This window comes from Aulostomus chinensis, chromosome 22 (assembly GCF_037954235.1).
Source record: "Aulostomus chinensis isolate RoL2024-O1b breed Wild chromosome 22, RoL_Achi_v1.0, whole genome shotgun sequence".
Taxonomy (NCBI): Eukaryota; Metazoa; Chordata; class Actinopteri; order Syngnathiformes; family Aulostomidae; genus Aulostomus; species Aulostomus chinensis.
The window spans coordinates 24,393,770-24,408,085 of NC_141341.1; the positions used below are offsets into that span (position 1 = coordinate 24,393,770).

Sequence of the window (14,316 nt, forward strand, 5' to 3'; positions counted from 1 at the left end):
GGTAAGGCAGCAGTGTTTCTGGACACGGTTTCTGTAGCCGCAGCAGCCCTCCAATGGATTAATTTAACAGACTCAGATCAGGCAGGAAGGTTAGGGAAGCACACGGAACTGCGACACAGCTGTGGTACAGACGGCGTCCTGCGAGTAACCAGATGAAGGCGACAAGAGGCCTTGCAGACGATACTTTGAGATCAATTGATTTAAACACACATGAAGTCAGGCAACCCGGGGGGACACTCCTTCGGCACGTGCCTTCAGGCTCAGGTTACAGACACCCTGTTTTATAGAGTGCCTCCCTGGCAGGGATTTGCCAATGAGCACAGGGCAGGCCAACTTGCCTGCAGCTGCTACATCGTCAACATAATCAATTAAACTGAGGAAACAAGTTTCATCAAATGGCCTCACATAATTTCTCTTTTTCTATGTCCACAAAATGTTTCAATACACTTTGGCCACTGCAGTGCTCCAATGCCATTAATGTTTTTTTTTAGGAGTAAACATTAGCCAGTTAGCATGATAGAAAGATGGACGTGTCCTTTTTCCTGAATTTTGCATGATGTACACCTAGACATTCTGAGCATGCTGCTTATCAGTGAGCCATGGAAACCAAATCATTATCATCAGTCCAAGGAACTTTTAAGTCCTGTTGAGAAAGGGGCTGTTTGTTGCATTATAGGGAAACTGCAATCTTTTGTTGTAGTAACACATATTCGTGATCAAGATTGATTTTTATTGAAATGAAACTTTTGCAATGGTTTAACTTCAAAAACACTGCCTGTTATTGATTAGTATTTGAAAAAAAGCATATATTTTCTGCATGGAGAATGAAGTCTCACATTCTTACAGTCCTGCAAAAAGGCATAAATTGTGCCGTTATGGTGATTGTTGTAATTTAGCTTTTTTCTAAAATCATGGCATGGCTTCCTAGGCACTGATATCCAGGAGTTGGAATTGAATATGATCCAGCATTTAATGTACTTAGTTAAATCAATAAGCTTATATCATCATAACTTCTATAATGGAAGTGTTTCTAGTAGGCTAATACTAACAGCTTTCTACAACAGTCTGATTACAGACAGATCTGAGAATACCAACATCGAACCAGTTTCTGCTTCTGGTTTTACAGTGGGCAGTTTGTGACAAATTCATTGGCAATCCTTGAGAAAAAGAGACCAATATGAGGGATATGGTTGCTTTTTCAGCATCCTTAAGTTCCTTGTTGTCTAGTGAAAACAAAAAAAAAACTCCTCAAAGAAAGTTCGGCAACATTATTTCAGTAAATTATTTCTCTGTCAATAATAGCAATTGGTTTTGTATTTTATATAATTGGAAAGCCTGTTTAGTCACCTTTGAAATGAGGTACAACTTTTAAGGATTGTGCATTCGTGAAATGAGCAACCCTGCTAAACGTGTGGGTTGTGCCCCAAAAAATTAGCCAAAATCCCCTGCAATTCGTTTTATTCACCTGATCACAAACTGACACCAAAATGAGGCTTGGTACACAGAAGGATTACACCCCGTTATTGTTAGCTGATCACAGGCAGAGTAGGAAGGGTTTTAGAGCTGAGGTCATTGCAGGTGTTTACGTCCCCAATTAATACACCAAAACCAAAGATATTTATAATTGAATTGGTGTGCTAATGACCTGATAAGTGGAAAGTAAAATAGGCAATTTACATATTCAACTGCTGAATTTCACCTTCTATCATATTCCAAACTTTTCTCTTTAATTGAAGGCAATGATGTAATAATTACAACTTCATTTGCATTTATGCACCCTAATTCATGTTTATCACACAAAAACTAGCAATGGCTCAATTTTCCCATTATTATCCTGCTACATAAAGTTCGGTGGAGTGTTATCCAGATACACCTATATTTACCTTGTTATCTGCTATCACACAGGCCTATGTATTTCCTCCTTATTGTCACACTTTTGCAGTTAAAACTAAGCTTTGCTGTACCATTGTGATATGGTGGCCCTGAGGGGCAAAGCACAAAGACATTTCCCAAAACACAACGACATTTCCCAAAACACAATGACATTTCAGATTATGGAAAGAGTAGGGACAACATACTTGTTTGTGATTGGACGAACCCAAGTTCGGCGACAGTTCATTATGTCATTTCCTGTTTCTTTTGCGTACTACTCTCAGCAGCATCTTTGTGCAAATTTTAAATTGAGTTTTAAAGGATGTAAGAGGATATTGAAATCATTTCTGGATATTAAGAAACTATGAGCTCTTTCAGATATGAAGGTGCTTAACCATTGAGGGCTTTGTATGTTCGAAGAAGGATTTTGACTTCTCTTCTGGAAAGCTAAGAGAAATATGATCTTTTTTACTAGTTCTTGTCATTATACGAGCAGCGGCAATTTGGACCAGCACTCATGTTTAGGGGTGAGAGTAAGCATGGCATATTATAACCTCTGAAAACAAAACGATTTGTTATCAGCAAAGTACAAAATCCAGAATCATTGAGGTCTTACCCTTGAAACAAAACAACAAATAAAAACTGATCTATGCAGTAATCAAAGGTTTTCAGAATGTCGTGACACATGTGGTGGTCACATAATTAATGTAATCTCATCTTTCATGAAGTAGTGTGTGCAGAGTCACGTCATATGATCTTCTTGTGATTAATGTGGTTTCTGCTAACAGTACTCTCAAAAGGAGGTTATGTATGAGTAAGAGATAAGGATACTGACAGACAAGCTGTGAACAAGATATCAAGAGTCAGTGAATGGTTTGGACTTTTAAAACATCCTGCATCCTAAACATACACCCTGGACAGATCACCAGTCCATCGCAGGGCCAACACATAAAGATAGACAACCATTCACAGCCACACTTACTGTCAATTTAGAGTATCCGATTAACCTAGTCCCCTCTTGCATGTCATGACGTATGCACAGGGACAACATGCAAACTCCACACAGAAAGACCCCATGCTCAAAGGGCTCAAACCTTCTTGCTATGAGGCAGCAGTGCTAACCACTGCACCACCTGTACACAATGACTTGTGTTCAGCAGTCTACTGGGCTCAACATGTGCAGGCACTGTTCTCCTGTCAGGTTATCTAATGAATGCCCAGTACTTGTGGGTGGGCTGACTGCTGAGTGTGAGCGCGAGTGTGTGTGTGTGTGTGTGTGTGTGTGTGTGTGTGTGTGTTTGTATGCGTGTGTTTGTGTTTGTATGCGTATATGTGTGAAGACATAAAATAAGCGATACCTGAACCAACAAAATGCTGCACCAACAGTTCATTACTAGAGTTACTCTACTTCTCCAGCATAGACAACCACCAGCACATTGTCTGCATCATTTCCTCGTCAGTCTCCTCTGATTGTTGAAGGATCCGTCTTCTGACTTTCAAATCCGTCTGTGCAACAGAATCCATGGGTCACTTTTCCTCAAGTCTCTTTTTCCCAAGGTCATTCAGAGTATGAAGTCTCCACTGCCAACTGGCAATTATCTCTGCAACCTTGATATCCTTGGCTATCACACCAGAGGCTGGAAGTCCTCTGTTTTGTAGAGGTCATAAAAGAGCAGAACCATAGCCATTTTTTTTACCTGTAGCAACAGCTTGTCTGTGTTTGAACTGTATGGCCTTCAGTTTTGTAGTCAACTGACCTCTGAACACAAGACACACAATGATCACCAGTTCATTCCATTCTGACCCTGAATTTCCAACAACCATGGCTGCATCATGTTCTGGCTGTGAAATCAATCCCCTATGTCCTCTACTGCAATTTCCTCTGGCTTTTCTTTAACTTGCTTTTTGATTATGTTTTTGTATTTTGTGTACATAGAGTAGTTTTGTCTGTTCTTGCACATGGTTTCTTACCATGACATTTGAGTGGACTGGAACTTCTCTGCTCAGAATAACACTGTCAAAAGTAGATTCGCTGTGTTTTCCTCACCAAGCAGTGCATTACAGTGCCTCTGGGATGCACCTGAGATGCACTGTGGCACTTCAGGTAGGAGTAGCAGCTGATCGCCTGCCATACCTTTGTATAGAATGGCCTATATCACAAATATTTTTATTGGATAACAAATATCTGACATAACACCATTATTAATCAGTATGTGTATCATTTGAGTTAACGCTCACATTGCCAAAATGTTGCAAAGTAAATTAATGAAGGAAAAAGTACATTTACCTCTGAGGCGTAGCAGAGAACAGTTAACTTATATGAAATGGAAATCCTCTACTTAGAAAAGGAAGGGATAATTTTAGCAACTTATTACATTTGATGATTCAACAGCAAAATAAATGTGTTTTTTTTCCAAATAAAGGTTACATACTGTGTATACTTCCCTGTAGTTATATAAAACTGGTTATCTCCTTAATATTTTCAGAACAATAGCCTTTGCATTGTAACTACAGGGAGAATGTCAGCCTAATTGTGCTTTGGTGTAAAACATACAAAGATTCTGGCCTAGAATTTTCAAGACTGCATAGAAAGATGGACTGTATTCATGATCTAACTTACCCTGACAAAAATTGGCTCATTAAACCCCACATCCTTCATGTTGGGTCAAGTGTTTCATACAGTAGCCCAGATCTACAAATATGCTAAGTTACTTTTCTTTTTTGGGGGGGGGGGGGTTTACACTCTTACAATGACTTCCAAAACATAGAAGATACAGTATTGATAAATTTGAAATCATGATGAACACCATCTGCATGAAAGCAATAATAGTTTTGCTCTGGTTTGCTTGCCATTGTAGTCTTGCAAGGCAGCTGGATTGGCAAGATAATGATACAATTGTCACTGAGCTTAATTCAAGGGTGAATTCAGTACTGTTACATATAATTCCTAATTTGTGATCAAATTATTATTTCTATTTATGGCAGGGCTGCCTATAGTTGTGATAAATTGGGTCCATTATAAGATTTAGTTTTGATCAACACTTACAGAGGATAATCCTAATCATTTAATCCTCAAAAAATGATCAAATTTGGCAACTGGACTCACCTCTTGTAAGTGAAGACATTTCGCCTCTCATCCAAGAAGCTTCTTCAGTTCTAAAATTCTGGTGGGAAGTATCAGGTATATAACCACCCAAGGGGGTGGTGGCAAAGAAAACACAAGTGGTGGTCAGGCCAGAACAATAGGCTCATTAGGCGGTGATGTGAGTTGTTGGCCTCAGTTTCAGGTCGTTACCCTCCCAGCCCTCTTTGGAGGGTTATTCAGGTCACCTGAATGAAGGCATGAAAGCTGGCTGCACCTCCTGGGGAGGATCTAAGGACGGCATTGTAGGTGGGTGATAAGTGGTGTCTGAGGCCCCCTCCTCTGTTCAAAGATGAATGTTCTTGTTTGACATGAATGGCTTCTTTCACCCCGCTTTCAAACCATCTGTCCTCCCTGGCTAGAACGCGTACCTTGTGGTCTTCAAAGGAGTGCCCCTTCTCCTTGAGGTGGAGGTAGACTGCTGAGTCCTAGCCTGTGGTTGTGGCCCTCCTGTGTTGTGCCATGCATTTGTGCAGTTGTTGTTTTGTCTCCCCTGTACAGGTCAGAGCACTCCTCATTACACTGGACTGCATTAACAACCTTACTCTGTTTATGCCTTGGAACCTTGTCTTTAGGATGGACAAGTTTTTGCCTCAGGGTGTTGCTGGGCTTAAAGTGCATGGGGATCTGATGTGTGTTAAAAGTCCCCTAGAATGAAAATCATCATTTTCGTGTTTTTGTTGTTTATTCAACGTCCCCCACTAGTGGGGAATACACATGAAGTGTGAGGCAGTGTCATAACCTCTGTTTGAAGTATCTCCCCTTTTTTGAATCGCCGCGGGAAAATGGACCAATGCGATTTTGGCTGAAGTGTTACGTCACAGTTCAGTCAGTGCCCCCCCCCCCCCACACACACACACACACACACTCACTGAACCCACCCCTTTCACACACGCCCCTTCGACATATTTTGGGAGGGGGCGATTATGCGAGCGAGCCGAGTGAGTGCAGCTCTCTCGTGTCGCTCGCTGGCGTTGCTTGCTGGCGTTGGTCGCTCGCACGACACAAACTGGAGACTGCAGTAGCAGCAATGTAGGACTGAGCAGATTGATTGAATGAAAGGCCTCGATAGAATTGAGACCTTTGCTTTATCAGCGCTGTCTGTCGCTAGCTGGCCTGGCCTGGCTTGAGGGGGAAGGAATCTCACCAGCCAGGCAGGCTACCAAGGGGCCAGGCCACCGGGAAAACTCCCGGTTGTCCCAACAGCCACCCCGCCACTGCATATACAGCTGGATCTGCAAATGGGCCGTGGCTACTTGGTATCTTATCTTACGAATGTTGTATGATCCAGAATGTTGTCAATTGATGTTGTCACACTTAGCACCGGCGACAGTTAGCCGAGAAAGTGGGAGTACTTTCTTTTCAGTGACAGTGAGGGCAGCCAATCACCGAGTAGTAGTTAAATGAGGTTGCCAGATAAACAACGGCAACTGATCGCCGTCAACTCATGCTCTTGCATAAATAATGAGGTTGCCAGATGAGGTCAGAAACGACCCCAATAGGGACAAAACGCATTCTAAACCCAACATGGTAACATAGCGGTTTCAGAGAGCCTTTAGGAAGCTTCTGAGCCATGACAGACCCAACCATTTTTAGTGGGGTTACATATCACACCACAGTACAAGAATTAATACCCCGTTCAACCTCTCTGTGGCACCTTTAAAGATCCTTCTGAGTTTCTCTGAAACTCTTGCCACATATGGGATGACGATGCTCCTCTTCTTCTGGGCTTCATCTTTCTTATCCTCCCTGGGCTTCTTGGCAGTTTTAATGAAAGCCCAATTCGGATAACTACAATTTTGGAGAGCTGAGTGGATGTGGTTGTGTTCCCTTCTTTTCCCATCTGTTTTGGAAGGGATATTTTGTGCTCTGTGTTTGAGAGTTCGGATCACCCCTAGTTTGTGCTTGAGTGGGTGGTGTGAGTCAAACAGGAGATACTGATCCATGTGGGTGGGTTTCCTGTAGACCCGAATGTTAAGTTCCCCATTGTTTTCAACGTGTACCGCACAGTCTAGAAAAGCCAAACAGTTGTCTTTGACATCTTCCCTCGTGAATGTGATGTTCTTGTCCTCTGAGTTCAGGTGTTCAGTGAAAGGCTCAACTTCACTTTTCCTGATACTGACCCAGGAGTCGTCTACATATCTATACCAATGTCTCGGTGGGTGGCCTCTGAATGTTCTCAAGGCTAGACTCTCCATCTCTTCCATGTACAGGTTTGCTACAATGGGGGATACCGGAGATCCCATAGCACAGCCGTGTTTTTTCCTGTAGAAACCATTGTTGTATTGGAAGTAGGTGGTGCTGAGGCAAAGGTCAAGAAGGTCACACACTTGTTCAGGTGAGAGGTTGGTCCTTTTCGCTAGAGTTTTGTCTCTGGAGTTTTCTCTTGACTGCCTGTATAGCATCTCCCGTGGGGATGCATGTGAACAGAGATGTCACATCGTATGAAACCATGGTTTCTTCAGGGTCTAGACTGATTTGTCTAATTTTGTCTGCAAAATCCATGGGATTTATTATGTGGTGGGGGGTGTTACCCACCAGAGGAGAAAGGATGGAGGCAAGAAACTTAGCAATATTGTAGGTTACAGAGTTAATGCTACTCACAATGGGTCTGAGTAGGGCGCCATCTTTATGGATTTTCGGCAGCCCATAGATGCATGGAATAGCATCGCCAGGATAGAGTTTGTAGTAGAGAGCTCGGTTGATAGCTTGTTCCTTCTCCAGCTTCTGTGGCAGTTAACCACCTTGGTTTTGAAGGTGTTGGTGGGATCTCGTTTAAGAGTCTCATAAGTTGCTGTGTCAGAGAGGAGGCTGCTCACTCTGGAGTGGTAATCGGCTGTGTTAAGGACCACTGTGCATCTCCCTTTGTCTGCTGGTAAGATTGTGATGTTGGGGTCTTTTTGCACTGTGCTGAGTGCCTGTTTCTCCTGTGTGGAGAGGTTAGATGGAGGAAGTTTGGCACTTGAGAGTGCTGCCGATATCTTAAGCCTAAACTGCTCCGCCTCTGTTTCTGACAACTTGTTTCTTATAGCTGACTCTGTGGCTGTAATCAGATCCACCACCGGTAGCTCATCCGGTGTCACCGCAAAGTTTAGTCCTTGGCTAGGACTTGCAACTTGGCTGGAGTGAGTACTCTGTCTGACAAATTCTTCACCCATTTGTCCTGGGTGTCCTGTTCCACAACCACGCTCTGTTGGGTGTCCTGTTCCGCAACATTGCTCTGTGTTACCGTCCATTTATGTTCTCACCTGGGGTAAGAACTATAGAACCACTCAAGGTTCTGGAATTTCCTTATCTGTCGTTCTTTGCCCTTAGTATGCTGCATCATCTGTGCCTTTAGAGTGTACTTGGAAACCGCTTCCAAGACATGCCCGGGAAGGACTGCCACCAGTCCTTCCTCCAATGCATTGGTTTTGGTTCTTAGGGCTTCGATAGTGAAGTGAACCTGTAGTACTCTCTCATTGAGGAGATGGTTTTGTGCCCTCTTCAGAATGCTTTCCGCTTTGTGGCCTTTCACAGTGGAAGTGAGCCATAAGCTTTTCGGAAAGATTCTCTTTTGCCTGCATCTCAGGTTGAACCGTAGGTGGTCCCTGTAATCCGCCACTTTCCTCGCCGATCTCTCATACTCCCTCACCCTCCGCAGGGTGTCCTCCCCAAAGTGAGAATGGATGTATTTGTGAATATTCTCAGTTATCATTACAATGACCTGGATAACTGAAAATATTCACAAACTAATCATTTAAAAATATTTATTTTAAATACTTAAACTGTTTATGCTTTTCTCTTTTGTGAGGTAAAACGGCTCTTAATATATACAGGATCCTTGTTACATTCTCATAATTTGGCAGCAGCGTGACAGAACATCAGTTGAGGTGTGAGGAATGCAAGAAAAAAAGTAAATATTGTGAAATTAGTCTTTTATGCATATGGGTTTGTGGTGAGTAGGAAGACCAACACAATAGTTTTGCTTTTAGACAAAGGCAGGGATCCAGATCATCTTTGTTTATTGATAAACTGGTTTCTTTCTGATGTAAAAGGGAAAATATAGAGGGTGAAAAGACAACATATTAGTCCACATGACCCATACATAATTATCAAATAAATGACACAATCTAGACAAACATAGCTCAATTGATAAAGGATAGGACCTAAAATATGAATGACTATGTTAACCAAAATGTGCAAAGAGTATGTGAAACAAAAGGGTTCACTCACATCATGTACACAGCTCAACAATAGGGACTGCCAGCCCCTTGGTCCTCAGGCAGGAAAAGAGGACTCACCCAGGTGTAATTAGATTTCCATGCTCCACTCAGGTGAGATGGGAGGAGACAGAGGCGTGTTTGAAGGAGGCATGGATTTTCTACAAATATTATCCACATATTATGGATGGTTTTTCCAACTGGCTGAAAATTCACTGATCTCACTACGAGACTGTGAGTTACATCAATGAAAAGTTTTTCTGGGTTAGTTTGGCTAAAACATTGTCAAACACCAAAACTGTGAGCAAATTTTGCACAAAACACAGTCACTATCAGCAAATATTTAATTGTGAGCTGGAGGAACATGTGCTTCATTAACAAATCAAGCAATGTATACATACATTTTGTGATATCGTCCTTTGTGTAGAGTACTCCTTCCACAATGCCACGGCGCCCTCCGGAGATGGATAAATGTCTTGGTATCCCTCGAATATGTCTCCATATTTGGTTATGGACGTGTCCCAGTCTAGGCTCTTGCACTGACCTCTTTATAGTCATGAGCTACTTTAAGTAACAGTTCAGTGATTAACAGGAAATCATTTTATTATTGACTTGTCAACATTTATAACAACAGCCCTCGTGAGCTTAAATGTATTCTCACTGCAACACACATAAGAAATTAATCTACATTGAAATAAAATTGATCAGAAAACAGAATGTGAATTTCCAATTGTACACCACCACATTTTCTCGTGAGAACTTCCCCAGCCTGAACGCTTGATATGAAAGATAATGAATTATTCCACTGTGCTCTCTGAAAAAACAAGCTTCTAATTAGTGTTAATTTTGAATTTTGTTTTAGTTATAGCCAGTCATCGAAGACTGGATTTAGTTAAAGTCCCATCTTAGTCTTTTAGTTTAGAATAGTTTTAGTTCAAATTTAGTCTTTTGTCTTTAGTTTTAGTCTCATTTTAGTCTGAAGCAATGTTTTATTATACTGAGATTATATACTGAGATTTTACAAAGGGATATGTGATGTTATATAAAAACTCCATACAAAGCATACATTAAACTATTTTTAAGTCATTTAAACTAAGATTGAACCACATTGCTCTTGTTAATAAGGATAACGATGATAATAATAATAATAATGAAACGTCAGAAGCTTGTTCGAAAAAGTGCAAGCTCTTGTTTATTTTCTGTATTTGATTTACAATCCGCCAAGAGTAAAGTTCCAACTGTGGGATGGCGGGCTTCAGGTGTCTTTTTAAATTGGTCCTGTCTTTTCCACTAATCTTAAATCCACATCCTTGTCGGGAACCTTTTGTCGGCAGGATGATAACAGAAATGCGTCCATAAATCCGCTCGTCTTTTTCTTCCAACTTGACACGCTGTCGCCACAGGTGAAGGTCTGCTGCTCATCTTCACAGCGTCTCTGCAGCATGCTACGTGCACTGCAACACCGCGGAGGGGGGGGGGGGGGGGGGGGGTCGGGGCCCGCCAATCAAAAAGCCGGACTGAGAGGTCAAATTTGTTTTCTTCTTCTTCTTTTAAGGGATTATGGCGGCTGGCATCAATTTATACATGCATTTTGCCGCCACCTACCTGACTGGAGTGTGGAGCAGTAGATAAGCAGTTAAAGACTATATATACAAGGGTAACAAAGACCCAAACCAAAATCAGAACCCCCAAAAAAATAAAAAATACAGAAAAGGAAAACCCATAAATAATTAAATAAAACACCAACTAAATCCTCTCCATTTACCTTGTTTTTCTCAGATATTTCCTTACATGTTTATTTACATTTTCTGTCTTTTTTAACAGATTCCCTTATGTGAATCCTATCTTTCCATTTGTAGTCCTGTCTTTAACATTCTCCTCTCCCTCTCATTTTACTTACACTCCATCATCACATGCTCTACTCTTTCCTTTTTATTACACTTTCTACAGTTACCTGTAGGATGTTTCCCTATCAAGCGTAATGTGCTGTTTAACCCTGTGTGTCCCAGTCTGAGTCTAGTGATGACCACCTCCTCCTTCCTGTTCCCGCTCAAAACCTGTTGTTCTCCCACTTCTTTCTGTATACTGTAGAAGTGCCGTCCTGTTTCATTTGTGTCCCAGTATTCTTGTCATACCTTTTGTATATGTCTTTTGATGATCGTCTTCTCTTCTTTTTCTACCTATCAGAATATTGATGTTAATTGCTTGTGATCTGGTTGCCTGTTTTGCTAAAATGTCAACTTCTTCTTTTCCCTCCACCCCTACATGAGCCGGGACCCACACAAAACTGTCTTTTCCCTGCTATGTAATTCATGTACAAGCTGGTGTATTTCCAACACCAGGTCTTATCTGCAGGATTTCATGGTTTTTATGCTTTCTAATGCCCAACTGTCCGAAGCCACCAAAGAATGCATTTCGCGATTTCCTTTAAACCATCTTAGAGCAAGAATGATTGCTATTAATTCCATTGAGTAAACTGATGCATGATCTGTTATTCTTTTCTTAATTTCTACTCTTTGCTGTGGAATGTACACCGCTGCCCCGGTCCTTCCAGTTTCTGGGTCTTTTGACCCATCTGTAAAAATCAATAACTTATCTGTATACCTTTGCTCTAGATACTTTTGCACCATGACACCAATGTCTCTTGTTCTTGTTTTCCTGTTTTTGATCCTGTTCTGGATTTCTAAATCAACTAATGGCTCCTGGAATACCCATGGTAGAGTGTCTGTGAGTGATACATTCATTATGTAGTTCATATTGTGTAACCCAACATGTTCCGCTCTAATATTCCCAATCCAACCCAAATTCCAAAAGTTGGTTTTATGATGTTCTGCACACTCCTTTATTACAGCTTTTGCTGGGTGCGATTGATTGATCCCTGCAAGTAAATCCAGTACTCCAGCATGATCTTCAGCCTTCTTAATCTTAAGGGTTCTTGCCCCATTTCAACCTGTAAAGCTGCTACAGGAGATGTTTTGAAAGCTCCACAACACATTCTCAGTGCCTTCGCCTGCTCTGCATCCAGCTTTTCCAGATGACTCTCTGCTGCCGACATGTACACCACACTGGCATAGTCTATTCTTGATCTAAGCATCGCTTGATAGATACTTACCATCGCTTTCCTGCTCGCTCGCCACTCTCGCCCTACCAAACACCTCATCAGATTGTTCACTCTTTTACACCTGTCCACCACTCTTTCTATGTGCTCTTTTCATGTAAGTTTTTCATCAAATAAAACCCCCAAAAACTGAATGACTTTTACCTGCTGTAATTGCTGATATATATATATATATATATATATATATATATATAATATTTTTATTGACACCTCCTTATGCCGTTTTGCAAAACACATTACTTGGGTTTTTGCCACCGATATTACAAATCCCCACCTGTTCACCCACTCTTCTACTTTCCTTACTGCTGCCTGTAGTTTTCCTTGCAAAAATGTTTGATTTCTTCCCCTTACCCACAGTGCCCCATCATCCGCAAATAATGACTTACTTATCCCTCCTTCCACCCCTTCAAATATATCATTTATCATACAATTAAAAAAGACCGGACTACAAACACTCCCTTGTGGCGTTCCATTTTCGACCTCGTACACCCGTGAATACTCCTTCCCTACTCTAACCTCTATTGTTCTCACAAATAAAAAAAACCCAACACCCAGTTGTAAAGCTTACCTCTTACTCCCATCTTTTCTGACTTGACTAACAGCCCTTCTTTCCACAACATATCATACACCTTTTCTGTATCGAAGAACACTGTCATCACCATGTCTTTGTTTGTTTGTGCTTTTCTGATTTCTGATTCTAGCCTTATAACTGCATCCATGGTATTTCTTCCCTTACGGAACCACTCTGATACGGAGACAACAGCTCTTTACTCTCCAAGAAAAACATCAACCTTTCCGTTACCGTTTTTTTCATTGTTTTCCCTAACTGTGACGTTAATGCTATAGGCCTGTAATTTGATGGATCTGTTGCTTTTTTACCTTGTTTCAAAATAGGAATGATTACTGAGTGCCTCCATGCTTGTGGTACCTCCCCTGACTCCCATACGCTATTGAATAATTCAACCCAGTCTCACGTCAAAACGTGAAAAGGCTACGTTTGTCCACAGGTCAAAATGTATCAGTTCTACGATGAAGGCCTAAAAACTGTGAAATGTGTACGTTTTTTTCCCCTATTCTTTTCTATTGGAGCGCTGGTAGGTCATGTGACTCTTTCATGCGGGCATCTCAAACCAAAAACATGGCGGCCGCTCCTGTCATTTTCGGAGGAAAGTGCCTTATTCCAAGAGAGTTTTGATTTAAAAAAGCATTCTGATGACATTTCTAAATATGCATTTTTTTCATAATATTCGCTCAGTTCTTGTGTATAATCTTTGGTTTGTTCGTTATTACGATGAATCTTTCACCTCTCGGAAGAGAGTCGTTACAGTGTCACGTTTTCTGCTGTTGCTATGGTAGTTGCTAAGATTCAGATTCAGATTCAGATTCAGATGACTTTATTTATCCCCGAGGGGCAATTAAAGTACGGTACAACTGAGCATGACATTAAAAAACAATAGTAAAAAAAAACAGGGACATGACAGTGGGAATAAATAAGAGAATAAAAATTTATTTATTCCCACTGTCATGTCCCTGTTTTTTTTTCTAAGGACGCCATTACGGACGAGCGTCATTCTAAGATAGGTTTGATTTAAAAAAGCATTTAAAGGACATTTCTGGCGAGAAATATACATTTTATTTTTTTAATATTCGCTCAGTTCTTGTGTATAATCTTTGATTTGTTTGTTATTACGATGAATCTTTCACCTCTCGGAAAAGAGTCGTGACAGTGTCACATTTCTGCAGTCGTTATGGTTAAAACCACTGAAACCTAAATGGCGTTTATGTCATTGTATTTTGTCGTTACATTGCGTCGTTATCTGAGTTGATAATATATTAGTGGGATTGTTGACTAATACAAATAATATAAAACCTATTGGCCAAGGAATTACCATCAAAATATAAAATAGCTACGCTAGTTTGTTGCTGTTTGTGTGATTGTTGACTACAGCTGTTCAATAAAAATAATTCCATACATCCGCTTC

The 14,316-nt window shown here is 41.0% G+C and overlaps 1 pseudogene; it reads right to left on the reverse strand.

Annotated features, from left to right (window-relative positions):
• Nucleotides 1-5,193: 5,193 nt before the first annotated feature.
• Nucleotides 5,194-8,711, reverse strand: LOC147241210 (uncharacterized; annotated as a pseudogene).
• Between the last annotated feature and the right edge of the window lie 5,605 nt (nucleotides 8,712-14,316).